The 25,622-nt window shown below is 35.5% G+C and overlaps 1 long non-coding RNA gene across 2 annotated transcripts in view; it reads left to right on the forward strand.

Annotated features, from left to right (window-relative positions):
* The window catches only part of LOC144340050 (uncharacterized), a 32,111-nt gene extending 6,846 nt beyond the window's left edge, over positions 1–25,265 (forward strand). The window contains exons 2-4 of one of the 2 annotated variants that reach the window (XR_013415779.1): positions 2,942–3,096; positions 21,612–21,680; positions 23,909–25,265. This is a non-coding gene — a long non-coding RNA (uncharacterized LOC144340050). Of the gene's footprint in view, positions 1–2,941; positions 3,097–9,469; positions 9,732–21,611; positions 21,681–23,908 lie in introns of those variants that run through there. The other variant, XR_013415780.1, reaches the window with a different exon arrangement.
* The last annotated feature ends 357 nt before the right edge of the window (positions 25,266–25,622 follow it).

Here is a 25,622-nt window from a genome sequence, read left to right on the forward strand (position 1 = left end):
TTTTATACTTTGCTTTACTTTTAAATATAAATTTCTAATTTGAGTTATTTTCTTGCTCCCACATGTGAGCTTAGGTTCTTAGAAGCAGCCAGGCTACCTCTTGATGCTTTGCTGCTTAGAAATATCTTCAGCCAGATCCCCTATATTATCACTCTCAAGTTCAAACTTCCCAAATCCTTAGGGCATTAGCAGAAAGCAGAAAGCTTTTTGCTAAGGCATGGCATGTGTAACCTTCGCTCTAGCTCCCAATAAGTTCCTCATTTCCATCTGAGGCTTCAGCAGCATGGACTTCACTGTCCGTATCACTATCAATATTTTGGTCACAACCATTCAATTAGTTTCCAGGAAGTTTCAAACTTCCTTTCATCTTCCTGTCTTCTTCCGAGCTTTCCAAACTCTTCCTCCCTCTGCCTGTTACCCAGTACCAAAGTTGCTTCCATATTTTTAGGTATTTTTATAGCAAAGCCCCAGCCTTCTGTACCAATTTTTTCAGTTAGTCCATTCTTGCATTGCTATAAAGGACTACCTGGGACTGGGTAATAGATAAAGAAAGAGGTTTAATTGACCCACAGTTATACAAGCTTTATAGGAAGCATGGTGGGTGCTGGCATCTCCTAGGTTTCTGGAGAGGCCTTGGGAAGCTCACAATCATGGAGAAAGGCAAAGCAAGAAGAAGCACTTCACATGGCAAAAGAAGTAGCAAGAGAGAAAGAGAGTGGGGGAAGGTGCCGCACACTTTTAAATGGCTAGATCTCATGAGAACTCACTCACTATTACAAGGTCAGTATCAAGCTGTGAGGGGTCTGCCCTCATTACCAAACCACCTCCAACCAGGCCCCACCTTCATCCTTGGGGACAAATATCCAGACCATATCAACTATATAATTCCTGATGTGGCTTTTTCCATCCTAAATTTCCCACACCCTCATCTCTGATCTTAATTTAAAAGTATAGATAAGGCTCAGGCAGATATGTTTTGATATTATATATTTTCTTATGTAGTACATTTTAGAGCAAAAGTTAATAACCATGAGGATTATTGTTTTAAAAAGTGCATGTAATAGTCTTCTTCCCTATATTTCTGCTGTTGGATACTGTCCTCATCCACAATGCTCTGCTGCATTGCCACATGACTTATTTTGGCCAACAGGACAGTAATACATGTCACATACGCACAGACTTGAAAATAACTTATGTTGGACCCAAACCTCTCTTGCTGCTCTTGGAACACTTTGGCCATGATGTGAAACAACCAAGCCTAACTTAACGCATGGTTAGAAACCACAGATTGCAAATCAGTCACCCCAGCTGAGGTCCCTAGACCAAACAACCTGCCAACTACAAGACATATGAAGACATTTATGCAGATCACGCAGCCACAGACTGACCTGCTAGCTGACCACAGACACACACGTAAAAGAACTCAGTGGAAATTAAACACAGACCATAGCCCAGTCAGCCCAAAGTATCAGAATCTATCTAAAATGACTGGTCTTTTAAGCCACTACATTTTGGATAGTTGATTATACAGCAAAATCCAGCTGATGAAGTAAATAACATAGTAAAAAGTATTATAAAAATGGATATATTATATAGATACAGTTAACTATTATTTACCATTCCACATCTTCCAGATCTTAGAAGTAAAATGGATTAAAAAATGCCATATAATTTGCAATAATGAGACCTTTTTAAAAGGCACTTTAGTACCTATATTTACTGTTATTTTCCAGAAATGAAATATAGGTCTTCCAGTACTATTATTAGTATTTATTCAGTGAATGGGAACATATGCCTTTTTGTAGCAGCAAGAAAATTACTACAACAGAACCTTATGTTATTTTGTTTTTATTACATTTATTATAATGACATATTGAAGTACAAATAAGAAAATGATTTGGATATTGTTTATCTTCTTAATATTATTCATTTAGAAAAATATTTATAACATTGTAAGACAAAAAGCAATCATATTAGAAGTAATAAATAATGCAATTCATTACAATTTTTACAGAGAGTTTCTTTATCCACTCATTGATTGATGAGCATTTGAGTTGGTTCCATGTTTTTGCAATTGTGAATTGTGCTGATATAAACATGTGTGAAGAAGTATCTTTTACATATAATGCCTTCTTTTCCTCCGTGTAGATACGCAATAGTGAGATTGCTGGATCAAATGATAGTTCTACTTTTAGTTCTTTAAGGAACTTCATACTGTTTTCCATAGTGGTTGTACTAGTTTACATTCCCACCAGCTGTGTAAAAGTGTTCCCTGTTCATCACACCCATGCCAACATTATTATTTTTTGATTTTTTTTTTTTATTACAGCCCTTCTGGCAGGAGTAAAGTGGTATTGCCTTATAGTTTTGGTTTACATTTCCCTGATCATTAGTGATATTGAGCAATTTTTCAAATGTTTGTTGACCATTTGTACGTCTTCTTTTGAGAATTGTCTATTCATGTGTTAGCCCACTTTTTGATGGAAGTTTTGGGTTCTTTTTTTTTTTTTTTTTTTTTGCTAATCTGTTTGAGTTCATTGTAGATTCTGGATATTAGTCCTTTGTCATATGTATAGATTGTGAAGATTTTCTCCCACTTTGTGGGTTGTCTTTTACTCTGCTGACTGTTCCTTTTGCTGTGTAAAAGCTCTTTAGTTTAGTTAAGTCCCAGCTATTTATCTTTTTTTTAATTGCATTTTCTTGGTAGGGGGGTGGTTCTTGGTCATGAAATCCGTGCCTAAGCCAACGTCTAGAAGGGTTTTAACAATGTTATCTTCTAGAATTTTTACAGTTTCAGGTCTTAGATTTAAGTCCTGATCAGCTTTATTTTTTAATCCAGAACTTAAAAGACATTTTCTATGTGTGAGGTACATTTCTAAATGTTTTACAAATATTACACCATGCAATCCTAATAACCAGGTATTATTGTCTCTATTTTCAGAGATTATAAAAATGGAAGCACGAAGGGATTTCATACCCTCCCTAAGGTCTCGAACTGAAAAAAAGAAAAAAAAAATTAGAATTCAAATACAGGTCATCCTCCTGCTCGCTAAAACCCTTAGGCCGCAACATGAAGAAACCTAGCCTGCTGCCATGGTAAGGAACCACAGAGTACCAAATGAGCCATTCCAGCTTTGTTAATGTTTTAATCACTATGTTATGCTGTTTCTAGATGTCTTAAGAAAGCCTTTTTTAATTATCTACTCATGGATGGCAGATGCCCCTTGAACATATTTTCAAAGCCATCTGCATCTTTCCTTCATAACTCATCATAATTTGACTTATGTTTATGTTTACTGTGGTTCTTTCCAACAATTATTTGGGAATTCTAGAAGTGAAGTCACAATCTTCACTACAAACAGGAATTGAATACATATTTTTGAAAAAGAATTTCATAATTGTTAATTAACTTTACGATTTTGAATAAATGCAAATTTACTCAAAAGAATGTTTACCTCTATTTCCTATTATTATCAATTCATCTATCTTTCATAGAAATCCAACTTACATACACCTTAAAATGTATATACTTGGCCAGCTATATTATCCAGCACCATGATGCTTTTATTTCTAGGACCACTCCATATATTTATAGAAAAAAAAGTATATTTGGTTGATTTACTATAACAACGCTTTATTTAAGTTTGAGACACAGAAAACTGTGATTTGTGTCTTTGATGGAATACTATTTTCAACCACAAGTGTTAAAAATAGGACATTTTTGCATCTAAAAATTACTTGAAATAATAAGATAAAAACAGGTATTACATCTTAAATTTGTCTATCTACCACTGAAACATAGAAATAAATGGAAATCTACGCTTGCCATTAGTACACTTACATATGTTCACAAGAGGTTCAATCTAATCTTAGGATAATTTTTCCAGTAATATTTTATATTTATAGTACATTAAGTTATATTCAAAAGTGTAGTTCAGAAAACTTACTATTAGGATATTTTGTAACTTTATGTTTAAAATAGGTTAACATAGTTTCCTTACATTGGGTCCTCAAAATAATTTACTACCAAATGTAGTAAATTTAGAGCAAGTTGTATAAACATTAGTAGTTCTCAATAAGCAAGTAGAAGTTTCTCATTTTCTTCCTCTGCATTTGCGATAATGTAACAATGTATTTTAAATATATTGTAACATCCATATGCCGGGTACCCTGCTAATGGTTCCAAAATCAATGTCTTTCATATTTTTCTTGTGTAGTTTGTGTGTATAAAACATTGACAGCAATATTTAAAGATAATATTTGTAGTCAAAGTATGGGTCATTAGAAGTTTCAGAAATTTCTTTCCGTTTCCTACTCAGACATAAATAATATTTCAATAAATGATCAAAATAAGATAATAAAAATTATAGAAACATCTTAGTATGGAAGAAATAAACTAATGTCTAATTTACACTAATATTGTTCCATATTGGAAAAGGGAAAAATAACATGTAACAGCAAGGAGGCATTTTAATGACTATGCATGATTTAGAAGTTACCTTCACTGAGTTGTGAAAAGCATAAGTAAAATGTAATTCTAAGCCTTGGGTAAAGATGGGAGAAAAAAAACAGAATAATAGATGTGTATGGTAAAGTACAACAAAAAGAGACAGTTGTTTCTTTGAAATTTTAAAGCAATACTAAGAGCAACTTTATTATTCACCCTCTGGGACAATGAAGTAGATGTAATCTTTCTTACTCCCTCTGTTATGTACAGCTAAAAACACTGGAGCTTAAAAATAATAAATAAATTCAAAGTCTTCTTAAATGTCTTTTAATTATTTAATTAATTTATATATAAATAAATAATAATTTAAAAGACACTTATGACTCTGAAATGTGGAGAGAAGCTGGACCCACTAGAAACTTGGATCTAAAGGAATGACACAGTGATGAGCCCACTGGATTTGTTTTTTTTTCCATCATATATGAAAATCCTGAAATTGAAGAAACCAGCAATCTGTAAACATCAATGAAAACAGAGAAATATCCCCCCAAAAAGCCTCCTTTTTTGAAGCAAAAGGGCCAAGAAACAGGTAGCATAGCAGGAGAGACAACTTTTAGAAAATAACATCTTTACCCAGGTAAACAACACAGAAAATACCTATGGCCCAACTTCCATCCTTGAAAAAACAATCAAGTGGGTCACCTACAATTTTACCCTTACAAGGCTATGAGAAGACACTCTGAGTTCATCTTTGTGACAGCGTTAGAAATAAATAATCCAAGGGTTAAAGAAAAAAAATCTTAGATAAAATTTCTGAAAATTACATTAAAGTGAATATAAATGAAAATAAAACATTAACATGTGTTGAATAAAGCTAAAGCAACAAAGAGAGGAAAATCTATGCATGTATTAGAATAAAAGTCTCCAATTCAAAATATAAGGTACCATGACAAGTGCCTAGAAAACAAAAAGAGCAAAATAAGTCTAAAGGAAGCATAATTTGCTTTATATGTATTTTCATGTAACTCTATTGTTATGCACCTTGACTATTAAATGCTAATGTCCTGGATGTGATACTGTACTACAGTTTTACAGGATGTTACTATTGAGGAATATTGGGTAAAGGGTATTCTCTCAGTATTACTTCTTATAACTTCTACATGTTAGCTCTACAATAATCCTAATTTTTTAAATAAAAATGAATATAGAAAAGAGCAAAATCCCCAGCTACTCAGGTAATTGTTATTATTCAATACTGACTTCCATTTTTATGTTGAAATACAAATTGATTTCTATTTGACTTTTACCACACAGCTGGAAGTGGATCCCACCAACAGAGTTTCCATAAAGTTATCTGTTCTCTTTGGTGTTCATCTTAATTCTTGGGAACATCCTGTTAGGTGTCTTGGGTTCTGTTTACTCCCTTTGGTCCAACATTCATCAGAGACACATTAATAAAACAAAAAAGATGGAATAAATAAATAGGAACTTAGATCATTTCCATATTTGACCAAACAAAACAAACCAAAAGTCTAATTTGAGTAGAAAAGCAAATTACAAAAGAAATTTTCCATAAAATACCACCAGTTAATTTTACATTTAAAACCTATACTCTATATTGGTTTTGACCCATATATTTAGTACAGTTAGTGAAATGCATAGGAAATACAAACATCAGACTTAAACTAGTAGTTTTGTGAGCAGACGGGGGAAGGAAGTTGATGGATTAGGAAATAAATCTGTATATTTAACATTTTTGTTCTCTGAAAAATGGCAGAATTTTCACTTTACTACCTTTTTGAAAACTGATGTAAAAATATGTTAGTATTTATTTATTATTAGTTCCATATATTGGAATCATAAATATTAACTCAAAACTTTTTTTAAAAAGTCCTTAGTATGTTTGTTATTGATGCAGGATTTTTTTTGGTGCTACTTTGCCAGCTGGAGGCCAGTGTGACTGGCAATGTGTCCACTCAGGACTCGCTCAGGCCGTGGCTTGCCACAGAGGTACCCTGCTGACTCGGCCCCCCAGACTGTGCCCACCTTGCACTCCAGCATGGATCCCGTGGCCACTATGACTGTGCGCTCAGCCTGCGGTGGGAGTGGGTGTGTGAGCATGAGAGTGCAGGGTCCAGCCGGCCACTCCAAGCTCTGACATAGGAGTGGGCTCTGTGCAGGACTTGTGACTGGATCAGGCATGTCAGAAGCAACTCCCATGGGGGACTCTGGCATCCAGACAAGGGGAACACAGTGGCAACCGAACAGGGATGCCAGTGACCTCGAAGCCCCAAAGTGGGTGTTACAGAATGCTAACAGCCCTTTCAGTCCCACTGCCCCACTCTCGCCCATGACTCCAGGGCTGGCCTGGCACCACTGCTGCTTCCCATCATGTGGGGTGGCTGCTGGGTTCTGGCAGAGGACAGAGAGCCACAGTGTTACAGCCTTTTTTGTACCTGCACTCGATGGGCCCCGAGTTCTTGTCCTGTGTCCAAAAAGAATGAGGTTACACTGACAATTGAAAGGTGAGAAGGGCAGAGAAGAGTTTTATTGAGTGACAGAACAGCTCACAGTGGAGAAGAGACTCGAAGCAGGTGGTCCCTTGACCAAAGGCAGCTAGTCTCCCTCCAAGTATGGCTGAGTCTGAGGCTTTTATGGACTCATAATGGGGGAGTGTGTGCTAATTGTTCTGCGAGTATCCAAGAAAGACACCACTCAAAGGTGGGCATGACAGTGTTAAAAACCAATTAGAGACAGGTAGTATATGTAAAATAGGTGAAGGATGGGGATCAAACTGAGGAAAGCATGCCAAACTGGAAGAGAGGTTCCCAATGTAGTTTAGTGATTCATCCAAGATTCATGGCTTGGTTTTCAGACTTTAAACTGTCTTTGGCTTGAAGGTGGAGTTTCACCAGGGACCCACCTCTATCTGTCTAGGCATTTGATTACCTCCTGCCACTAACATTATTTACTATTTATTATTATTATTATCTTTATTATATATTAGCCCTTATTATCTTAAAAATTTGAAGCCTTTATTAGTGCACACATGATCTGTCTCCATCTGACTGAATTCACCCTCCAGTTTCTTCCCCAACCTTTCTAAACCTTGTTCATTTCTGGAAATTAACTTCTAATACGATAAAGAAATAAATTCTTAATTTACATGATAATAGTTTGCTTCCTCTACCTTTATTTATTGTTTTGCTTTACTGTCCAAAACAATTTATTCCATTGCAACTTTTATTAAATCCTCTATTGATAAGAACTGTCCTACAGCTGAAACTTTTTAATGTAGCAACCATTTCTGACACTCCTCTTCCCAAAACATTGGGTTATTAATAGTCATCAATATTAATGTTACAGTGAATGTCAACATAAAGTGTTCTGGGCTAGACACAGATTATTATTATTTACATTTTAATAACTATTGATCCTTTTTGCCTTAATTTTTATCTGTAGTATGATATGAGGAAAACCAAATGAAAAAATCTCTTATGCAAGTGGTCAGATCCTTCTTACACAAGGGACAAAGAATAAAAAATGAATTGTTCTTTGCTTTTTGAAGACAAAGAGACTATTCTACCTCCTTATTTGCTGAGAGTGCTTCTTGGAAACGTGCAGAGAATAGGTCCTTACTCCAGTCCTTGGTAAGAAAATAGATTTTCCAAAGGGCTAGTAAGTCCAGTATCTCCAGCCAGATTTGTCTCCAAGGTAATGGGCCTCATTTGTCCTTGAAATATAAACAAATATCTTTGGAGTTAAGTAAATTTCCATGGAGTTATTTCACTATGAATACAGCTGCGAATTAACTTGCAAGTATTGCTATAAGACCAGGATTCCACTTTTTCAGGAAAATGTTTTGGGAAAGCCATGACTGTGCAGACACCCAAAAATATTTTCTCTACACTCAATTTCAAACCAGGAAAACTAAATTTAAGTTTTTTAAAAGAAAAGCCTTAGACAAATCAGGTTTAACAGTATTTAACTGAGCAAAAAATGATTGGAGAATTGAGCAGGCCCTTATCCAGAATAGGTTCAAAAAGACTCCAGGGTTTCCACATGGTTGAAGAATTATGAATAGAAAAAGAAAACTGACATACACAAAACAGAAACAGCCAGACTGCTTACTGCTCAGCCTTTGCCTTGTTTGAACACAATTTGAGCCTCTGATCAGCTGAAACATGGTGATTGGCCCAAGAGAAAGTTACAATCTGTTTATACATCCAGTTAAGTTACAGTTCACTAAGTACAGAGAAACCTTCAAGCCAGACTTAAAATATGTAAGTAGGCAGGTGTAGGCTAAACTTAGCATGCTTAAAGGAAGGAATGGAAAATCATCAACTGAGTCTATAACACACTGACACTTACTCTCTTAAAGTTCTTGGCCAGGCCTGAGAATTAAATCGACATGTAAGATAGATAAGAGGAGAAAAACATCCACATTTAATATACAAGTTTACATGACATGGAATCACTCAAAAGGAAATGAAGTTCCAAAGAAGTGGCAAAACCCAAAAGCTTTTATATTATATGGAGTAAAGAGAGGTAACTGTTGAAAAGTAACTAAATTATGTGGGGAGGATAAAGGAAAAGAGGAATCATGTTAACAAAGTCTTATTGTGCCGAAGTCTCTTGACTATGACTTCCCCTTGAAGAATGTGTTCTCCTAATACAGGAAGCGCATCTTCCACATGGGAGATTTCATCTGTTTTCAAGAAGCAATGAGGAAAATTAGAATGTCCTTCTTGCAGCTGTTGTTTTTCAAATGTCTTTAGTTCAAAATATTTCTTATACCAAAACGGTATATTTTTGCAGGCATATTTGGCCACCTTTTACTGTGTACACAAGCACTTTTTGAAGAGATTTCATAAAAATAATAATTTTACATGCTTGGAAACATTTGGAAGTAGACTAAGCCTCTTACAAAGCTAACTTGGTGTGCTGGTTTTTGTCTGGTTTCATTCCCATATCTCGGGATGATATCTTGTAATACTTCTTTTCATTCCATTTCCTTTACAGATCCAAGGACGCTACCTGTTTTCATCTCCTTTGCAGGCCTACCTCCTTTTGTCCCTTTTCTTAGGGCTCCAATCTCTTCAAAATTTACTACATTGCTAGGGTACAATCTCTCTCACGTCCTGAAAAAAAAAAAATCAAAGATTTTTCACTGATTACTACAAAGATATAAAGAAGGCAGCCGGGCGCAGTGGCTCACACCTGTTATCCCAGCATTTTAGGAGGCCGAGGTGCTATCACCTGAGGTCAGGAGATCAAGAAAAAGAAAAAGAAAGAAGGCAACAATTAAATAAAGAAAGGATATCTAAAGAAATTACACAGTAGATATTGTTTCTGTTTGTTTGCCTATTTGGTTAAGCATTACATTTTTTTTTTTTTTTGAGACCGAGTCTCGCTCTGTCGCCCAGGCTGGAGTGCAGTGGCATGATCTCCGCTCACTGCAAGCTCCGCCTCCCGGGTTCCCGCCATTCTCCTGCCTCAGCCTCCCGAGTAGCTGGGACTACAGGCGCCGCCACCACGCCGGGCTAATTTTTTGTATTTTTAGTAGAGACGGGATTTCACTGTGTTAGTCAGCACGGTCTTGATCTCCTGACCTCATGATCTGCCTGCCTCAGTCTCCCAGAGTACTGGGATTACAGGCGTGAGCCACCACACCCGGTCAGTTAAGCATTACTTAAGCTTCCTTATTCTTATGATCTTGGTGGGGCTGTCAGAATTGGGACCCAAGATTCATGTTTAATGACAATTGAATTCAGCATAGTTGCTGAAATGAGAAGTAAGACAAAGATTGAATATGACCAGTGATTTAATTATTCAATTTATTGGAAATATAAATATATAAAAGTAATATGATAAAGTATGAATATGACCAACAATGCAATTATTTCATTTACCTGCAATATAAATACATAAAAGGAGTATGGCAAAGTATGAATACAGGTCAGGTGTGGGTGGCTCATGTCTGGAATACCAGCACTTTGGGAGGCTGAGGTGGGAGGATTGCTTAAGGCCAGAAGTTTGAGACCAGGTTGGACAACATAGCAAGACCCTGATCTCCATTAAAAAAATTTTTTTAAATTATGAATATAACCAATGATGTAGTTATTTCTTTTATCTGAAATATATATGTATATATATGTGTGTGTGTGTGTATGAATAATTTTAAAGTTTATTTGCAAACTCAATCTGTAATATTAAATTATGAGCTAGATATTCTTTAAAATGATACATTTTTAAATTGACTAAAAGACTACATATATAGGCCTTAATGGGCTTTATTTTTGTACCAGGAATATTTCTGGAAATTAATATAAAATAAAAGTATAGGCATAAGAGTGGTGTGATGTAGAGAGGAGGGAAAGAAGTGCACACACCTTTGAACTGGTCCTAGCGTGAGATTTACCTTAGCTGCAAAGAAGTTCCATGCTCAGATACACTCTGCAAGATGTACAACAAGAGAAGAACAGCTGGGCACCCACAAGGACCCAAATTGATACCAACTGAGCAACACACAACTCTAGCAAAAATGCAGCTGATATGCACAGGAAAATTCTAAATAAAATTTACTTTGTAATTTTAGAACAATTGTAAGTATTTCCATAGAATAGCAAAAAAATCTAATTTTACCAACTAGACTCAAATTAATCTCATAATTTTATATTTTACATTTTATTCACTATACTAATTAAAGTATCCTAGTTAAAAAAACATAAAAATGTTTATAGATTACCTGACATGCAAAAATGTGCAAAAATTAAAAAACAAACTAGAAACTATCAGAATCTAAAAAGGAATTTTATTTTGTGATTCTTTATGCAGCTCTGGGGTTGTGGATATTTATCAAAATTTTTTACTCCTAGCTTTAAGTCTAATTAAAATTACGTCTTTATCATTTAATAGATAACTATCTGCCTTTGTCTTTTACTTAAATTGGCTGGAGGAAGCATTTGACAGAAGAACTGGTTGACAGCTTTTCCATTCAATTGAGTGCATTGGCACTGTCATAACTTGAGGTAGCAAAATGTATTGGGTAGCACAAAAACCTCTTTATATGTCCAAGTCCTAGCTAGTGTAGTTGATCAAAATTGCATTTCTATGATGTCAAAATAGCTCCATTCAAAGTGAAAATTTTAATTACATGTAAATTACATCCCTTATGTATTAATAGATACCCATAATTTTAGGACTAAAGGTGTACGGTGAAGCTTGACTTTGCGTTTTGTAGCCACCAAAACTTTCTAACACCCTTTATATATTTGTAGAAATAGCCACCTGAGTCCATGCCTTCCCAAAGCATAGGCCAGAAAATTACTTTACGTAGTTCATAGGTGTGTGAACTGGCTTCTTTAATCTCGTGAGTGAGTGAGATTTTGAGGCAGAAGCAACAGTGGAGCTCATTCTGGTAAAAGTGGCAGAGACCCTTCTTTTTCCGTTTTAAAAAAGTATTATTTTGTAGAGACTGAATCTCGCTATGTTACCCTGGCTGGTCTTGAACTCCTGGGCTTAAGCCGTCCTTTCACCTTAGCCTCCCAAAGTGCTGGGATTACAGCCATGAACCACTGCCCAGCCGACACACCTCTTTCAGACACAGCAGTGGCAGAGACAGAAATGGTGCCATTTGGTTCTCAATAGCAATGATGCTCCTGTAGTGGCAATGGGGTATTACTCCCAGCTAGTGAGGCTCTATAATTCTCATGACTTCATGGTGATAACGTATATTACATAATATCCTTCAATATTTTTCTTTTTTTGTTAACAAACTAGAATAGGTTTCGTTTCTTATGACTAAGAAATTGATTGACTAGACACAACAAATAAATTTCTCTTATTATACAAAGTAAAAAAGTGGGACTGATTTTATTTTACCCACTTAACAGCCAGGAACAAACAAAATCAGGATTAGGGCCATGTCTTTCAAATGCAAATTCTGTAGATTCCCATGAAAACAACACATGTAATGTTTTTTGTTTGTTTTTAATCCAGGTGCTTTTAAATATCTAAATATCTGGATATCTTACTTAACACTTTCAAAATAAATTTATAACCTTGTTACTTTGCTTATTTTGTCTTATTAGCATAGTTAAAATTGATCAAGAAATAAATTCCTTTGTGGCTTCAAAGCTACAAAGAAAGAAATAGACCATATTTCTTAGCAATTATACCAGTGAAAGCTGATCAGACTTATAATGATTTGCTACATAAAGAAGGAGGCAGTTTTGCCTGTCTATTCAATAGACAGATATGGGGAGGAGGGGGTTATCTGCTTTCCATTACTCTCTGGGCCTTTTAAAAAATGTTATGGTAAAATGATCCAAAAAAAAAAAAATATTTCCTTTGGGTCCACAGTTACTACGTTTTAAAGCTATTATTTCTTTAAAGAGAAATGATAAACTACAGGACATTTTTATAGGCTCAAATCGTCCTTCTCAATAAAATGTGACTTGCTCCCCTGACCTGAAGGTCAGTGTCTTGGGTCTTTTAAAGCTATGGATGAATGAATTTTTCAACTAAGAATCATATTATGGTAAGCATCTTTCTCCTTGAATACTTCTCATTCAGCTCTCAGCTCTCTAATTCAAGGAATATTAGATTAGAAACACTCGAAATTCTCAAAGGTTATAGCTGCATATGTGAAGAAAAATGATCTTAAAGATAGCTAAGGACTAAGCTACATATCAAAACTAACACTTGACTGCTCTGAGAAGCAAAATGGCTGCCCCCACACTCTTTAAGGCAAGTAATATAACTCACAGGGGAGACATGATTAAAGAAATCACATATATCATGGGCATAGCCGTCCAAAATGTCCTTTTAGGATTGCCCCCAAAGTATAAATTGCAGGAATTTATTATTCAGATTTAAGTCACAGGAAATGTAGATTTTGCCTCTTACATTTAAAAGCATAATTTATAGTATTTATACATCTACAATATTCAGGATTTTTTTTCTAATTTCTTAGTTTATTAGTTATTTCTTTTATAAATATTTATCGTGATTATACTGCTTAAATTGCCATGTTAGCAACTAGGGGATCTAAGTGAACTGATATAGACAAAGACCCTTTATTCATGGAACTTATATTCCAGTGAAGAACAATAAAATTGAAAAATATATATAATACTATGATTATAGTTGGAGAAAGGTAATATGGAAACAAACAAATGTGGACCTAACATAAGCCATTGCATTTAAACAAAACTTCCATTTAGATGTAATGTTTGCACTAAGAGCCAAATTGTGAATGAGATTTAGCTGGATAAAAAAATAGGAGAAAAAAAAGGACACATTCAAATTGTACTTCATATTATTAGACACAACTTTGAAATCTGGTAAGTTGATTTTATGACTTGACAAGTCATGTGGCTTTTACTTTTCCTGGCTTATTTCCTATATTTATTTCATTGTAGTAACCCTTTTTTTTTTTTTTTTGTATTCTCCTTTTTAAATATTTCTGATCTTTTTAGTTTTCCTTCTCCAATGCCATTGCTTTGGTTAAGATTATATGATTTCTTGCTGGAATTACTATATCGACCTTCCTATTGATCTCTCCATTCCGGGCTTTCAGCTCCTGATTACATCTCCTTCTCCATTCTTAGTTCATCTTTCACATTGCTACTGGTGGAAATATTTTTAAAATGTATTGACGTTAAAATGTATTGACGTGATCAATATTCACTGTTACTTAAGATGCCTCAACATCATGCCAAACTTATTTGCCCAGGCTGGAATGCAATGGTGCAATCTCTGGTCACTGCAACCTCTGCCTCCCGGGTTCAAGTGATTCTCCCACCTCAGTCCCCCTGAGTAGATGGAATTACGTGTGCCACCACGTGTGGATAATTTTTATATTTTTTGTCTTGCTATGTTGCCCAGGCTAGTCTTGAACTCCTGACCTCAAGTGATCTGCCCATCTCCATCTCCCAAAGTGCTGGGATTACAGGCATGAGCAACTGTGCCAGCCCAGCTTCTACGTTTAATTCTAGTTCTCGTGCTATTTTTACCACATCTGCAGTCATTTCCTCCTCTAAAGTCTTGAACTCTTCAAAGTCATTCATGAGGTTTGGAATCAACTTCTTCCAAATTCCTATTAATGTTGATATTTGGACCTCCTTTCATGAATCATGAATGTTATTAATAACACCTAGAATGGTGAATTTTTTCCAGAAGGCTTTAAATTTACTTTGCTCACATTCATTAAAAGAATCACTGTCTATGGCAGCTATAGCGTTACAAAATGTGTTCTTTAAATAATAAGACATATACACCGTGGAATACTACATAGCCATAAAAAAGAATGAGATCATGTCCTTTGCAGGGACATGGATGGAGCTGGAAACCATTATCCTTAGCAAACTAACAAAGGAATGAAAAACCAAATACCGCATGTTTTTATTTATAAGTGGGAGCTAAATGATGAGAACACATGGACACATAGAGGGGAACAACACACACTGGGGTCCTTCAGAGGGTGGAAGCTGGGAGGTGGAAGAGGATCAGGAAAAATAACTAATGGGTACTAGGCTTAATACCTGGGTGATGAAATAATCTGTACAGCAAACTCCTATGACATAAGTTTACGTATGTCACAAATCTGTACTTATATCCCCGAACTTAAAATAAAAGTTAAAAGAATTTTAAAAAATTAAGTTGTAAACAGTTTTATACTTAAAGACTTGAAATCTGACATTGTTTCTTAATCCATGGGCTGTAGAATGGAGGTTTTATTAGTAGACATGAAAACAAAATTAATCTCCTTGTACATCTCCATCAGAGTTTTTGAGTGACCAGGTACATTGTCAGTGAGCAGTAATATTTTGAAAGGAAAATTTTTTTCTGAGCAGTAGCCCTCAACAATGGGCTTAAAATAATTAGTAAATCATGTTGTAAACGAATGTACTGCCATCAGGCTTTGTTCTATTTAATAAACACAGGCAGAGTATATTTTAGCATAATTCCTAAGGGCCCTAGGATTTTTCAGAATGGTAAATGAGCATTAGCTGAATTAGCCCCTAACTAAAGAGTCAGCTTGTTTTTTTAAGCATTAAATCCAGGCATGGACTTACCTTCTTTAGCTAGAAAGTCCAGATGGCGTCTTCTTCCCGTAGAGGCTGTTTTGTCCACATTAAATATCTGTTGTTTAGTGTAGTTGCCATCATCAAAGATCTTAGCTAGATTGCCTGGATAACTTGCTGTAGAGCTTCGATACCAGCATTTGCTAATTCATCTTATACTTTATGTTATAGAAATCATTATTTTCTTAAAATTTAAGAACTTGTCTCTGCTAGCTTCCAACCTTGCTTCTGAAGCTTTCTCACCTCTCTGGAACTCACAGAATTGAAGAGAGTTAGGGTCTTGCTCCAGATTAGGTTTGAGTTTATGGGAACGTTGTGGCTGGTTTAATCTCCTATCCAGACACCTAAAACTAATTTTCCATATCAACAATAAAGCTACTTTTTACTTCCTGTAGGCCCCACATCCTATTACCATCACATTGAAGGGCAGAGTTTCAACATATGCAATTGGGGAAGAGATCACAAACATTCAGTCCATAACAACGTAAGAAAATTCTCACTGAACAAGATAACACAATGGTGACATTTTGTTTGCAAGTAAAAAAAAGTAATAAAGATGCATTTGTAATTTCTTTTAAATTTAATTTAGATAATAAGATTTCTTACATTCTCAAATTTTGATAAGCTTGGAAGGGGTAAGAAAAGAGACAGTAGAAGTTTTTAAAATCATATGGGAATCAGAGGGTAAGTTTTAATTTAAGAGCTACTTGTTCTGGAAGATTTTTTTTCCTAGATGGAGTACATGGATGCTACGGATCCTTTCCTAATACTTTATTTTTCCTATCATAAAATGTACAACCATTTATAATGACTATTTGTCTATAGTCTCCAATAGAAAGTTGTAAGTTTTGTAAGAATCTTTATAGATCTGTCTTGTTAAATCGCCTGCATTCAGAGGTTCAGAGTGTTGAGTAATGATCAGGCAATTAGGACCGGAATGTATGCTGAATGCATGAATTATTAACAGTCATCCCCCATAAAAAAAGAAAGAAAAGTAAAAACAATGGATGATAGATTTGTAAATCCACAATCAGTTCTTGGATAAATGACTGCATGACAGAACATTTTCATCCTATGACCGCCTTTCATCAATTTATGTTGGGTGAAGAAGTGTGGCATAGCTGTGGCTACCTTTTTTATTTGCCACTGTGGTTTTAACTTTTTAAAAATCAACATTTCCTTACTTCCCAGAATTCAGGATCCTATATCTAAAACCAAACTCAAACTCCAAATTCCACCCTTCTATCCTTGTTCCTCTCATTATTTGATAAAACATAGAAAAATACTCCTTTGGCATTTTGACTTAAATATATGAGCATCTCAAATTTAGCAGTAACGAAAACGAATTTAAGATGTGTGTTATGGCCCTCACACTTACTACTTTTTCCTCATGAGTTAATGGACACTTCGTCTTTCATTTTTTAGACCTAGAACCGTGACTTATTTTTGTCTCTACTTTTTCCCTCACGTCTCACATCCAATCTATCAGCAAATACTCTTCATTTTATCTTTAAAATATGTCCAGAGTCTAACGCATTTCCACCTTTGGTCTACTACCATCCTAGCCCAAACATAATAATCTCTCCACTGGATTATTGCAATAGCTTGTTGGATGGTCCCCCTTCCACCTTTGCCCTCAGAAAGCCTACTTTCCAGAGAGCAGGCAAAATTATCCTATTAAATTGTCTATCAGAACATATCACTCCTCTGTTCAAAACCAACCAACAGCTTTCATCTCACTCACTCAGAGTCAAACCTGAATTTCCAACCACGACCTATAAGGCCTTGATGATTAGATTCACCATTATATCTGTGATCTCACATTCTAATATTCTCCCCTTGCCTCACTCTGTACAAGTCATACAGGCTCTAGGACTCTCTCACTATTTCTTGAACGTGCTAAGCATACTTTCACCTCAGCGTTTGTTATTTTTTCTGTCTGGGTTTTTTCCTTAGATGTCTGCCTATTTCAATGCTTTACTTCCTGAGCTCTCTGCTCAAATTGTATCTTATCAGTGATGCTTTTTTGATGACCCTTTATAAAATATCTCCTATTCCATTTTTTCTCTACTAGTCTCATTCTTCTGTATATTTCCTTTAAAAAGTTTTAAGATTCATGGAATTTAATCCCGCTAAAAAGTAATATTGAGAATGGAAAATTTATTTGTTTGTTTACTGCTGGAAGCAAAGCAATTGGAAAAATGCTGGCTACATAGTTGATGCTTTATACTGAATAAATAAATAGTCTCTGATATGATTGGGCTCTGTGTCCCCACCCAAATCTCACCTCAAATTGTAATATCGACGTGTCAAGGGAGGGACCTGGTGGGAGGTGATTGAATCATGGTGGCAGTTTCTCCCATGCTGTTCTTGCAATAGTGAGTGAGTTCTCAGGAGAGATGATGGTTTTAAAGTGTGCCACTTTCTTTCTCTCTTGCTGTCTCTCTCCTGTCACCTTCTGAAGAAGGTACTTGCTTCCCCTTTGTCTTCCACCATGATTGTAAGTTACCTGAGGCCTCCCCAGCCATGCGGAACTGTAAGTCAATTAAACTTCTTTTTACCCAGGCTCAGGTAGCATCTTAATAATAGTGAGAAAATGGACTAATATCATCTCTAAGCATCATACAAAGCACCTGTCTATGATATCTATTCAGCTAATTGCTTGATGCAAAGTTGATTATGAACTCTACTTAAAACTTCTAGCCTTCATGGGAGAAAACTGGAAGAAAACATGCTGTTTACTTTTGATCTCTATTAGTCTCTTACTTTGGTTTATTGGTTCTCTCCCTTCTTTGCTAAAAATGTTAATTTCAAGATAAATTTACATTTTTTCTTCCATCCAGTCAGTTCGCCCATATATTATGTATTGTGTCATATCTATAAACAGTAGCAAGTCATGGACATGATGGATACTTTTATTTAGCTGTGTTTACCCACTTGCCTATGACTTTACACAAAATGTAATGCTTATGCACTGTAAATCTAAAGGCAATAATGATAACAGAGCCATTGGAATTTGGTTATATAATTAATAAGTAATATAAACAGTAAATTTTTGGCTCATTATTCATCCTTTCATTCATTAAAATGTATTGACCTCTCTTGTGTGCCAGCCTCTATGTTGAGTGCTTAGATCCAGCATAAAACAGGAGACTTGTTTCCTGCATGAAACCTGGAGAATTCTGAGGATTACAGATATTAGATCAACAACCAGAGAAAAGAATTATTTAAATGGTTATGCAAAATACTGTACAGAGTCCTATGGAAATACACCAGTGAAATAGAATATGCACAGAATGTGATACACTGTACAAGATAAGTACATCAAAACCACACATTTGAACTGTGTAACTAGTATATGACGAAGCTAGAGAGATTGGAATTGTGCTTCTAAAATAAAATAATTATTTTGTAACTTGTGATAAAAAAAATCCATCAATGCATCAATCAAAACGGAAGTGTTGTCAAATTATGTAATATAGCTGTAACTAAAATGTATATATCTTTATACATAATCACAGGAAACGCAACTCATAGTCAATTATGTTAACATATTTTCCCGTTCAAAAATGTGGTATGAAAGTATTTTGAAAGTTCAGTATCAAGTAGATAGTTTGTCAGGTGTTTTTACACCACACAGAATAAATCTTATCTTTGCTAGATGAGAATAAGTGTGCTAGTTCTTTTGTATTTTGACTTTTAAGTTTGAGGCAGAAGTGCCACGGAAATCAACTTCTGACTAGGGGAGATAAAATAAACTCTCCAAAGAGCTGAGCCTGTCAAAGTAGATGCAAAAAGCATCTCTCTCGAATGCTCAAATAATAAATGCTGTATACATAAGTAAAATTCAAGAAAGCTTCAGTTCTTCTCACTTTTCTTCTTCAAGCCAATGCTGGATTTTAGCATCTTTACTTAGTCGCCCTGGACAGAAAAAATGTATTTGGATCTATAAATATTAGAGTTTTCATTGATATGACACTGACTTTCTCTTTACCATAATCAGGTGGATTCTGGTAGAAAAGAGATGAATGAAGAATACTCAGGACTTGGTTGCTATGGAAACCAGCAATGTCATTGCCTCGTGATTAGACATTGAACTGATTTTTTTTTTTAAATGCAGAGGCATATGTCCTGATTTTTGTTACTTATAAGCTAATAATCTACCATATTATTCTTTTGCACTGAATTCCATTTGCTTTATCCCAGGAGTCTCTGAATTACTGTCAGTAATATATTAAATAAACTTGAAACCATTTTGTTAGTCAGTTGTGTAAAAAAGAATAACTCTGGGTTGTCAGTGAATGCCAAAGTTGTATCAGAAAACTGTTTTAAGAAACGGATGACATAAAAATTTTTGCCTTCAAGCAAGTAGTTTCTGGTTATTGTATCTAATTAACATATGCCTATATGTGGACCTGCACACGAATGTGTATAGTGTATGCAATATGGTGCATTTCTGGATATATGTATTTTTAGAAACTATTAAACCAATCAGTCAATAATATCAAGATCCTTTGTATTGATATTGATCTTGGTATATAAAATAATACAAAACCCTGGTATTAGGGCATTATTGACATTATTACCTGAAAATGAACAGAGAAGATCTCCCTACAAATAAAATAATGTGTACTGCCTTTTCGCACAGATATTAATATGAAAAAATTTATATCAGTTAAATGAATTTTATACATTAGAAAACATTTTGCATTTAGTCTTTGAAATGTGAAATATCAACGATGCAAACTCTTGGAAAATGTGGATTATGTCAATAAATTTCAAGGTTTTTTTTTTTTTCCCTCCATAATTTGTTTTCTCAGGTTCAGGTCATAAAACAGCATATCCACTTTCTCCCATATAGTATTTATTCTTTACTTGGCCACACATCTTCAAATCTATCCTAAAGTATGTGCCACAAAAATTGCTTTGGCTATAGATTCCTATGTAAACCTGGACATGTTTTAAAATAATTTCCAGACATAAGCAAACTTGCTTCTAGCTAATGTGTTTATTTATTGTATAAAAATTTAATATGTATTTAATTACAATGATGTTAAATAAAGTCACAGTTGAATGAAGCAGAAAGTCTTTTCTTGTTCTTTTATTTTACATTAAAATTTTCAGGAGGCCGAGGCGGGAGAATCACTAGGTCAGGAGTTCAAGACGAGCCTGGTCAACGTGGTGAAACTCCAGCTCTACTAAAAATACAAAATTAGCTGGGTGTAGTGGTGGGTGACTGTAGTCCCAGCTACTCAGGAGGCTGAGGCAGGAGAATCACTTGTACCCAGGAGGCGGAGGTTGCAGTGAGCTGAGAATGTGCCACTGCACTCCAGTCTGGGCAATGGAGTGAGGCTCCATTTCAAAAAAAAAAAAAAAATCATATTAATACTTGTGTAGGAAAGAAACTAAAAATTATAAGATAAATATTATAAGAAATTCTCTTTCTCACCATACCTACCTCATTCTTATTCTTGCTCCCAAAAGACAAATTCTTTGATTAGTTTCTACTTTTAGTTTGAATATGAGTTCTAGTTGGGCAGAATCTAAATCTCCTTTCATATTTCATCTTGAGTCTGAGAGTGGGTAAAAACACATGTTTAGTGGACAAACAAAATCAAAGGTATTCCTGTTCCTTATCTTAGTGATAACATTAATCTCTCAATCTAGAAGCTTGATTGTCATTCAAACTTCTATTCTTTCTCACTCCCCACATCCAATCTATGACTAAGTTATGTTTTATTAAAATCTGTTTGTCCTTTCTTCATTCTTGCAATCAATGTCAGAGATTGGAAATTTGTGAGTTTTTTTTCTCTTTTAGATAATCACAATAGTCATCTATTTTTCATCTTGCTGGTTTTAATCATTTTTTAAAATTATTTTTCATCAAGCCCACTGCCAGGGTAATCTGTCTAAAGTAAAACTTTTACCTGTAACAATCTGATGAAAATATTTTACTTTCCCCTCAAAAGCATTATTCACCTTTCAATATCAGTATTTGGTGAACAGGAAAAAAATAGTCTTTGTTTTAATAAGCATAACTCTTATGAAAATAAAGATTTCTCTTTTTCTTGCAGGACTCTTTGGCACCTTCAGTATATTGATATGGTGTATTAATTTATCTTAGAAATCTCTAAGAGTAGCGGGTAAAGTATGAAGTTGTTTTTCCCTTTTGTCTTTGAGCAAATAATTGAGTGTGTGTGTGTGTGTGTGTGTGTGTGTGTGTGTGTGTATCTAGCTTATTCCGCGGGAGATTTCTGCATGTCTGAATTTGCTGGGAAATACTATAATCTACATAAAGTGTCACCTCTTGTTAAGCTAACCGTTCTTTTTCAGGATTGTTTCCTCTCCAGCTTCATCTTTTCTAATTTCCTACTTTATATTCTACTTAAAGTTTTCATTTGTAATAAAAGTTCGGTTGTATTAGTAAAGTTAATTAATTGTATACAAAATTATCTTATGCTTAGAAACTTAATGTGTTGTGGTTAAATGCATTAAATAAACAAATGGATAAATAAATAAATACATGCCACATGTTCCCACCTTTCCCTGAATGCATGCCACGTTTTAATGAGACTTTGCAGTTCCTTTGATTAAGAGGTAGATCTATTGTTATCTTCAAATCTAGACTGGCCTCATGACTGCCTGTCGCCAATACTTTGGTCAACATGTGAAAGGCATTATACCAAGCCTAGGCTTGAATAGGCTTGGATTCCATCATCCCTCTTAAATTCTTGCCAAGCCTTTATGTGAACAAATTTGGGATAGTCCCCTAATGTTGACAAACATGAGGCTGAGTCTCCTCTACCATCCCCTTCCCTCAATGAAAAGCTAGCCACCTCCTCAGAGGCAGAGCTGCCCAGAACTCTGTAAATGCATGTGGTGGTTCAGTTAAGAACAGAAGGACCAGAAATCTAGGCCAAGTCTAAATTTCCAAATGGAAATTGTCAGTAAAATGAATTGAGGTCTACATAATTGAGAGCGACCATAAAGAGCTGACATTTTAAGGGCTAAGTTGGGTGGTCTGTTACACAGACATAGCTACACAATATTCCTATGTACTTCCCTTTGACTGCCACATTTATTCCACACTTTTTCATATAAGAAACTCTTTCTAAGACTCAATTAGAAAAACATTCACTAGAAAGATCTGATGTGGCCACTCCTTTCTGGGCTCAGTGTATCTATTCATACCATTATATACAGAGTGTTGCCATTACAATAAAATTATGTTTATAGTCTGTATTCCTCCAAAATAATGTCTCCTAAGGACAGAACCTGTCATTAATATGCTTCGTCCTTATATACACAAAGTTCCCTGCTCATAATGGAATCTCGGTATTTGATCAACTTAACTGAGGATGAAATAGTTATTTTTCCTAGAGTTTTATTATAATAAGTAAATACAACACAGTCACTTGTTTATATCCTCAGGATATAAACATTAATTTTTAATATAAATCAGGATATAAACATTAAAACATTAATTTTTATTCATACACATTCCCTGACAGCCAAGTTTCCAGTGGATATATTTTATAAATGAATTATTCATTGTGTTAACACTTAAGTTATAAAGCTAAATTTTACATTTGGAATTCTCCTTGGAGACCAGGTACCTCTAAGCTAAACATTTCCCACAATCTAGAAGTAGGTGCTTGTATCTTTAATTCACAGAGAAAAACTGAAGGCCAGGAAAAAAGATGTCCTGTAACTTCCTTCAATGAAACCTCCAATTGAATAAATACTTGCTATCATCCTTTGCTTTCTCTCCTGATACAATGGAGAAATCTCCCTTCTCTTCCTCCTGAGATCATTTTGTCTTCTTTTAATGCTTTTTCTTACTTTTTTTCTGCTGCCTTCCTTAAATTTCTATTCATTTGTGGTAGTTGTGTTATATTAATTTTATTCAAGATAAATCCCTTTCCTCTAAACGATATGATTTTTTTTGCCCTGATGCCATTTATTTAATGCTGGTTACACTGCTACTCACAATACTGAATCATCTATGCTAACCATTAAAACTGGCATCAAATGACTCCATAAAAGATCATTACAATGGTTTGTTGATGATAATCACTAATGCAAGTATCACCTAGAGTATGCAGGAAAATGTGAAAGATGGTTTATCTTCTGGTTACCTTAAATTTACTATTTAGATTTGACAACATAAATCTAAGCAATGCATCTTCCTGCCATATATGTCCTTGAATTCTTTAGCCTGAGATTACTTTATTTTTAGAGTATAATCTCTTTCAGTGTTGAGCCATCCATGGAAAAGATAAGTGGGCATCCATTGATAGATACATGAAAGCAATTCCATTTGCATAATGAATGCCTATACTTTGTTCTGCATAACTTAATATCTACCCAGTCGATCATGATGTCACCACACCACCTCATAAACCAGAAGCAAGAAAGGACATTGACTGGAAGGACTGGAGTGCTGCAGAGCAAGACATGTCTCAAAACCTTCAGAAGAAACAAGCACAACCATACCTGGTGGGAAGACTGATACTGCAAAGGCATTTGCAGTAAGGGTTGAGGTAACCTCTCTGGGTTTCAGTGGCAGATGGGGAGAGGCACAGGGTAAAGGATGCCTACTGCTATCCTTGCATCCATCTTATTCTATAGACCACAGACAGCAATGTGGTTGGAACACTGATGGATCAGAGCTAAATCACAGCTTACACATGTGGCTCATGTTCAAGGCTCAGAATTGAACCACTGGTAGATCAGAATCCTGAACATTTCCAGATTCTGACTTAGGTGAGAGTCACCCCAAATCAGTGTGTCAGTATCATCCCAGTGATGAATCTCATGTGATCCCAGGAAGAAATTCTTTGCCAGCCACAGTGGCCACACTAGCCATGAACTATTCTCCAAACCACCCTTCTGGATCTGGCCTGGAAACGTAGCCCAGGGACAACATTGTAAACTTGATTATCAGGTATCCTTGGGGGAATCCAGTGAACCATATGTACAGAGGAAGTCTGGGGATTGGGAAGAGGATTGAAAAGTATCCCACTGGGGCCCAGGGTACACATGGATGCAGTCATGGTCCCTGTTTTTATCTAAAATGTATTGTTAAAATATATTTAAAGACTTACTAAATAATACACTTAAATAATTATTATCACAGTCTTCTGATGTCATTCAAAGACAGAGTTTTCCTGATTTTGCTTAAACGCAGGATTTATACAAGACTATATCATGATGGTAGTAATTTCTATAGTCTTCACCTGAAATTTCCTAATTGTTTTTAGTTTATAATGATAATAACCAGAAATCCTACTTTTCTTTACATGGAGTCCCCCACTAGGAGCAGCCTTCAAGACCTTAAGATGGTGTGGTCACCAAAAGTAGGCTCTAGCCAGAATGGATTTCATGACCTACCTGCCAGGTGATACTGCAACTGTTGGAGTGAGAGGAAGGAGGAAAGAGGCTCATTACTTGGTTTCATGCCACATTTAACCTCTAGAGTTTTCCGATGAGAGAGTGATATCATTTGGCTGTGTCTCACCCAAATCTCATCTTGATGTGTGTTGTGGGAGGGACCCGGTGGGAGACAATTGAATCATGGGGGCAGTTTGTCCCATACTGTTGTAGTGAATAAGTCTCACAGGATATGATGGTTTCATAAGGGGAAATCTTTTTCACCTGGTTCTCTCATTCTCTCTTGTCTCTTGCCATGTAAAACGTGCCTTTTGCCTTCCGCCATGATTGCGAGTCCTCCCTAGCCACGTGGAACTGAGTCCATTAAACCTCTTTTTCTTTATAAATTATCTAATCTTGGGTATGTCTTTATCAGCAGGAAGAAAACAGACAAATACAGTAAATTGGTACCGGTAGAGTGGGGTGCTGCTATAAAAATACCCCAAAAATGTGGAAACAATTTTGGAAGTGGGTAACATGCAGAAGTTGGAACAGTTTGGAGGGTGGAGAAGAAGACAGGGAAATGTAGGAAAGTTTGGAACTTCCTAGAGGCTGGTTGAATGTCTTTGACCAAAATGCTGATAATGGCATGGCAAATGAAATCCAGGCTGAGGTGGTCTCAGATGGAGATGAGGAACTTGTTGGTAACTGAA

This window comes from Macaca mulatta, chromosome 3 (genome assembly GCF_049350105.2).
Source record: "Macaca mulatta isolate MMU2019108-1 chromosome 3, T2T-MMU8v2.0, whole genome shotgun sequence".
Lineage (NCBI taxonomy): Eukaryota > Metazoa > Chordata > Mammalia > Primates > Cercopithecidae > Macaca > Macaca mulatta.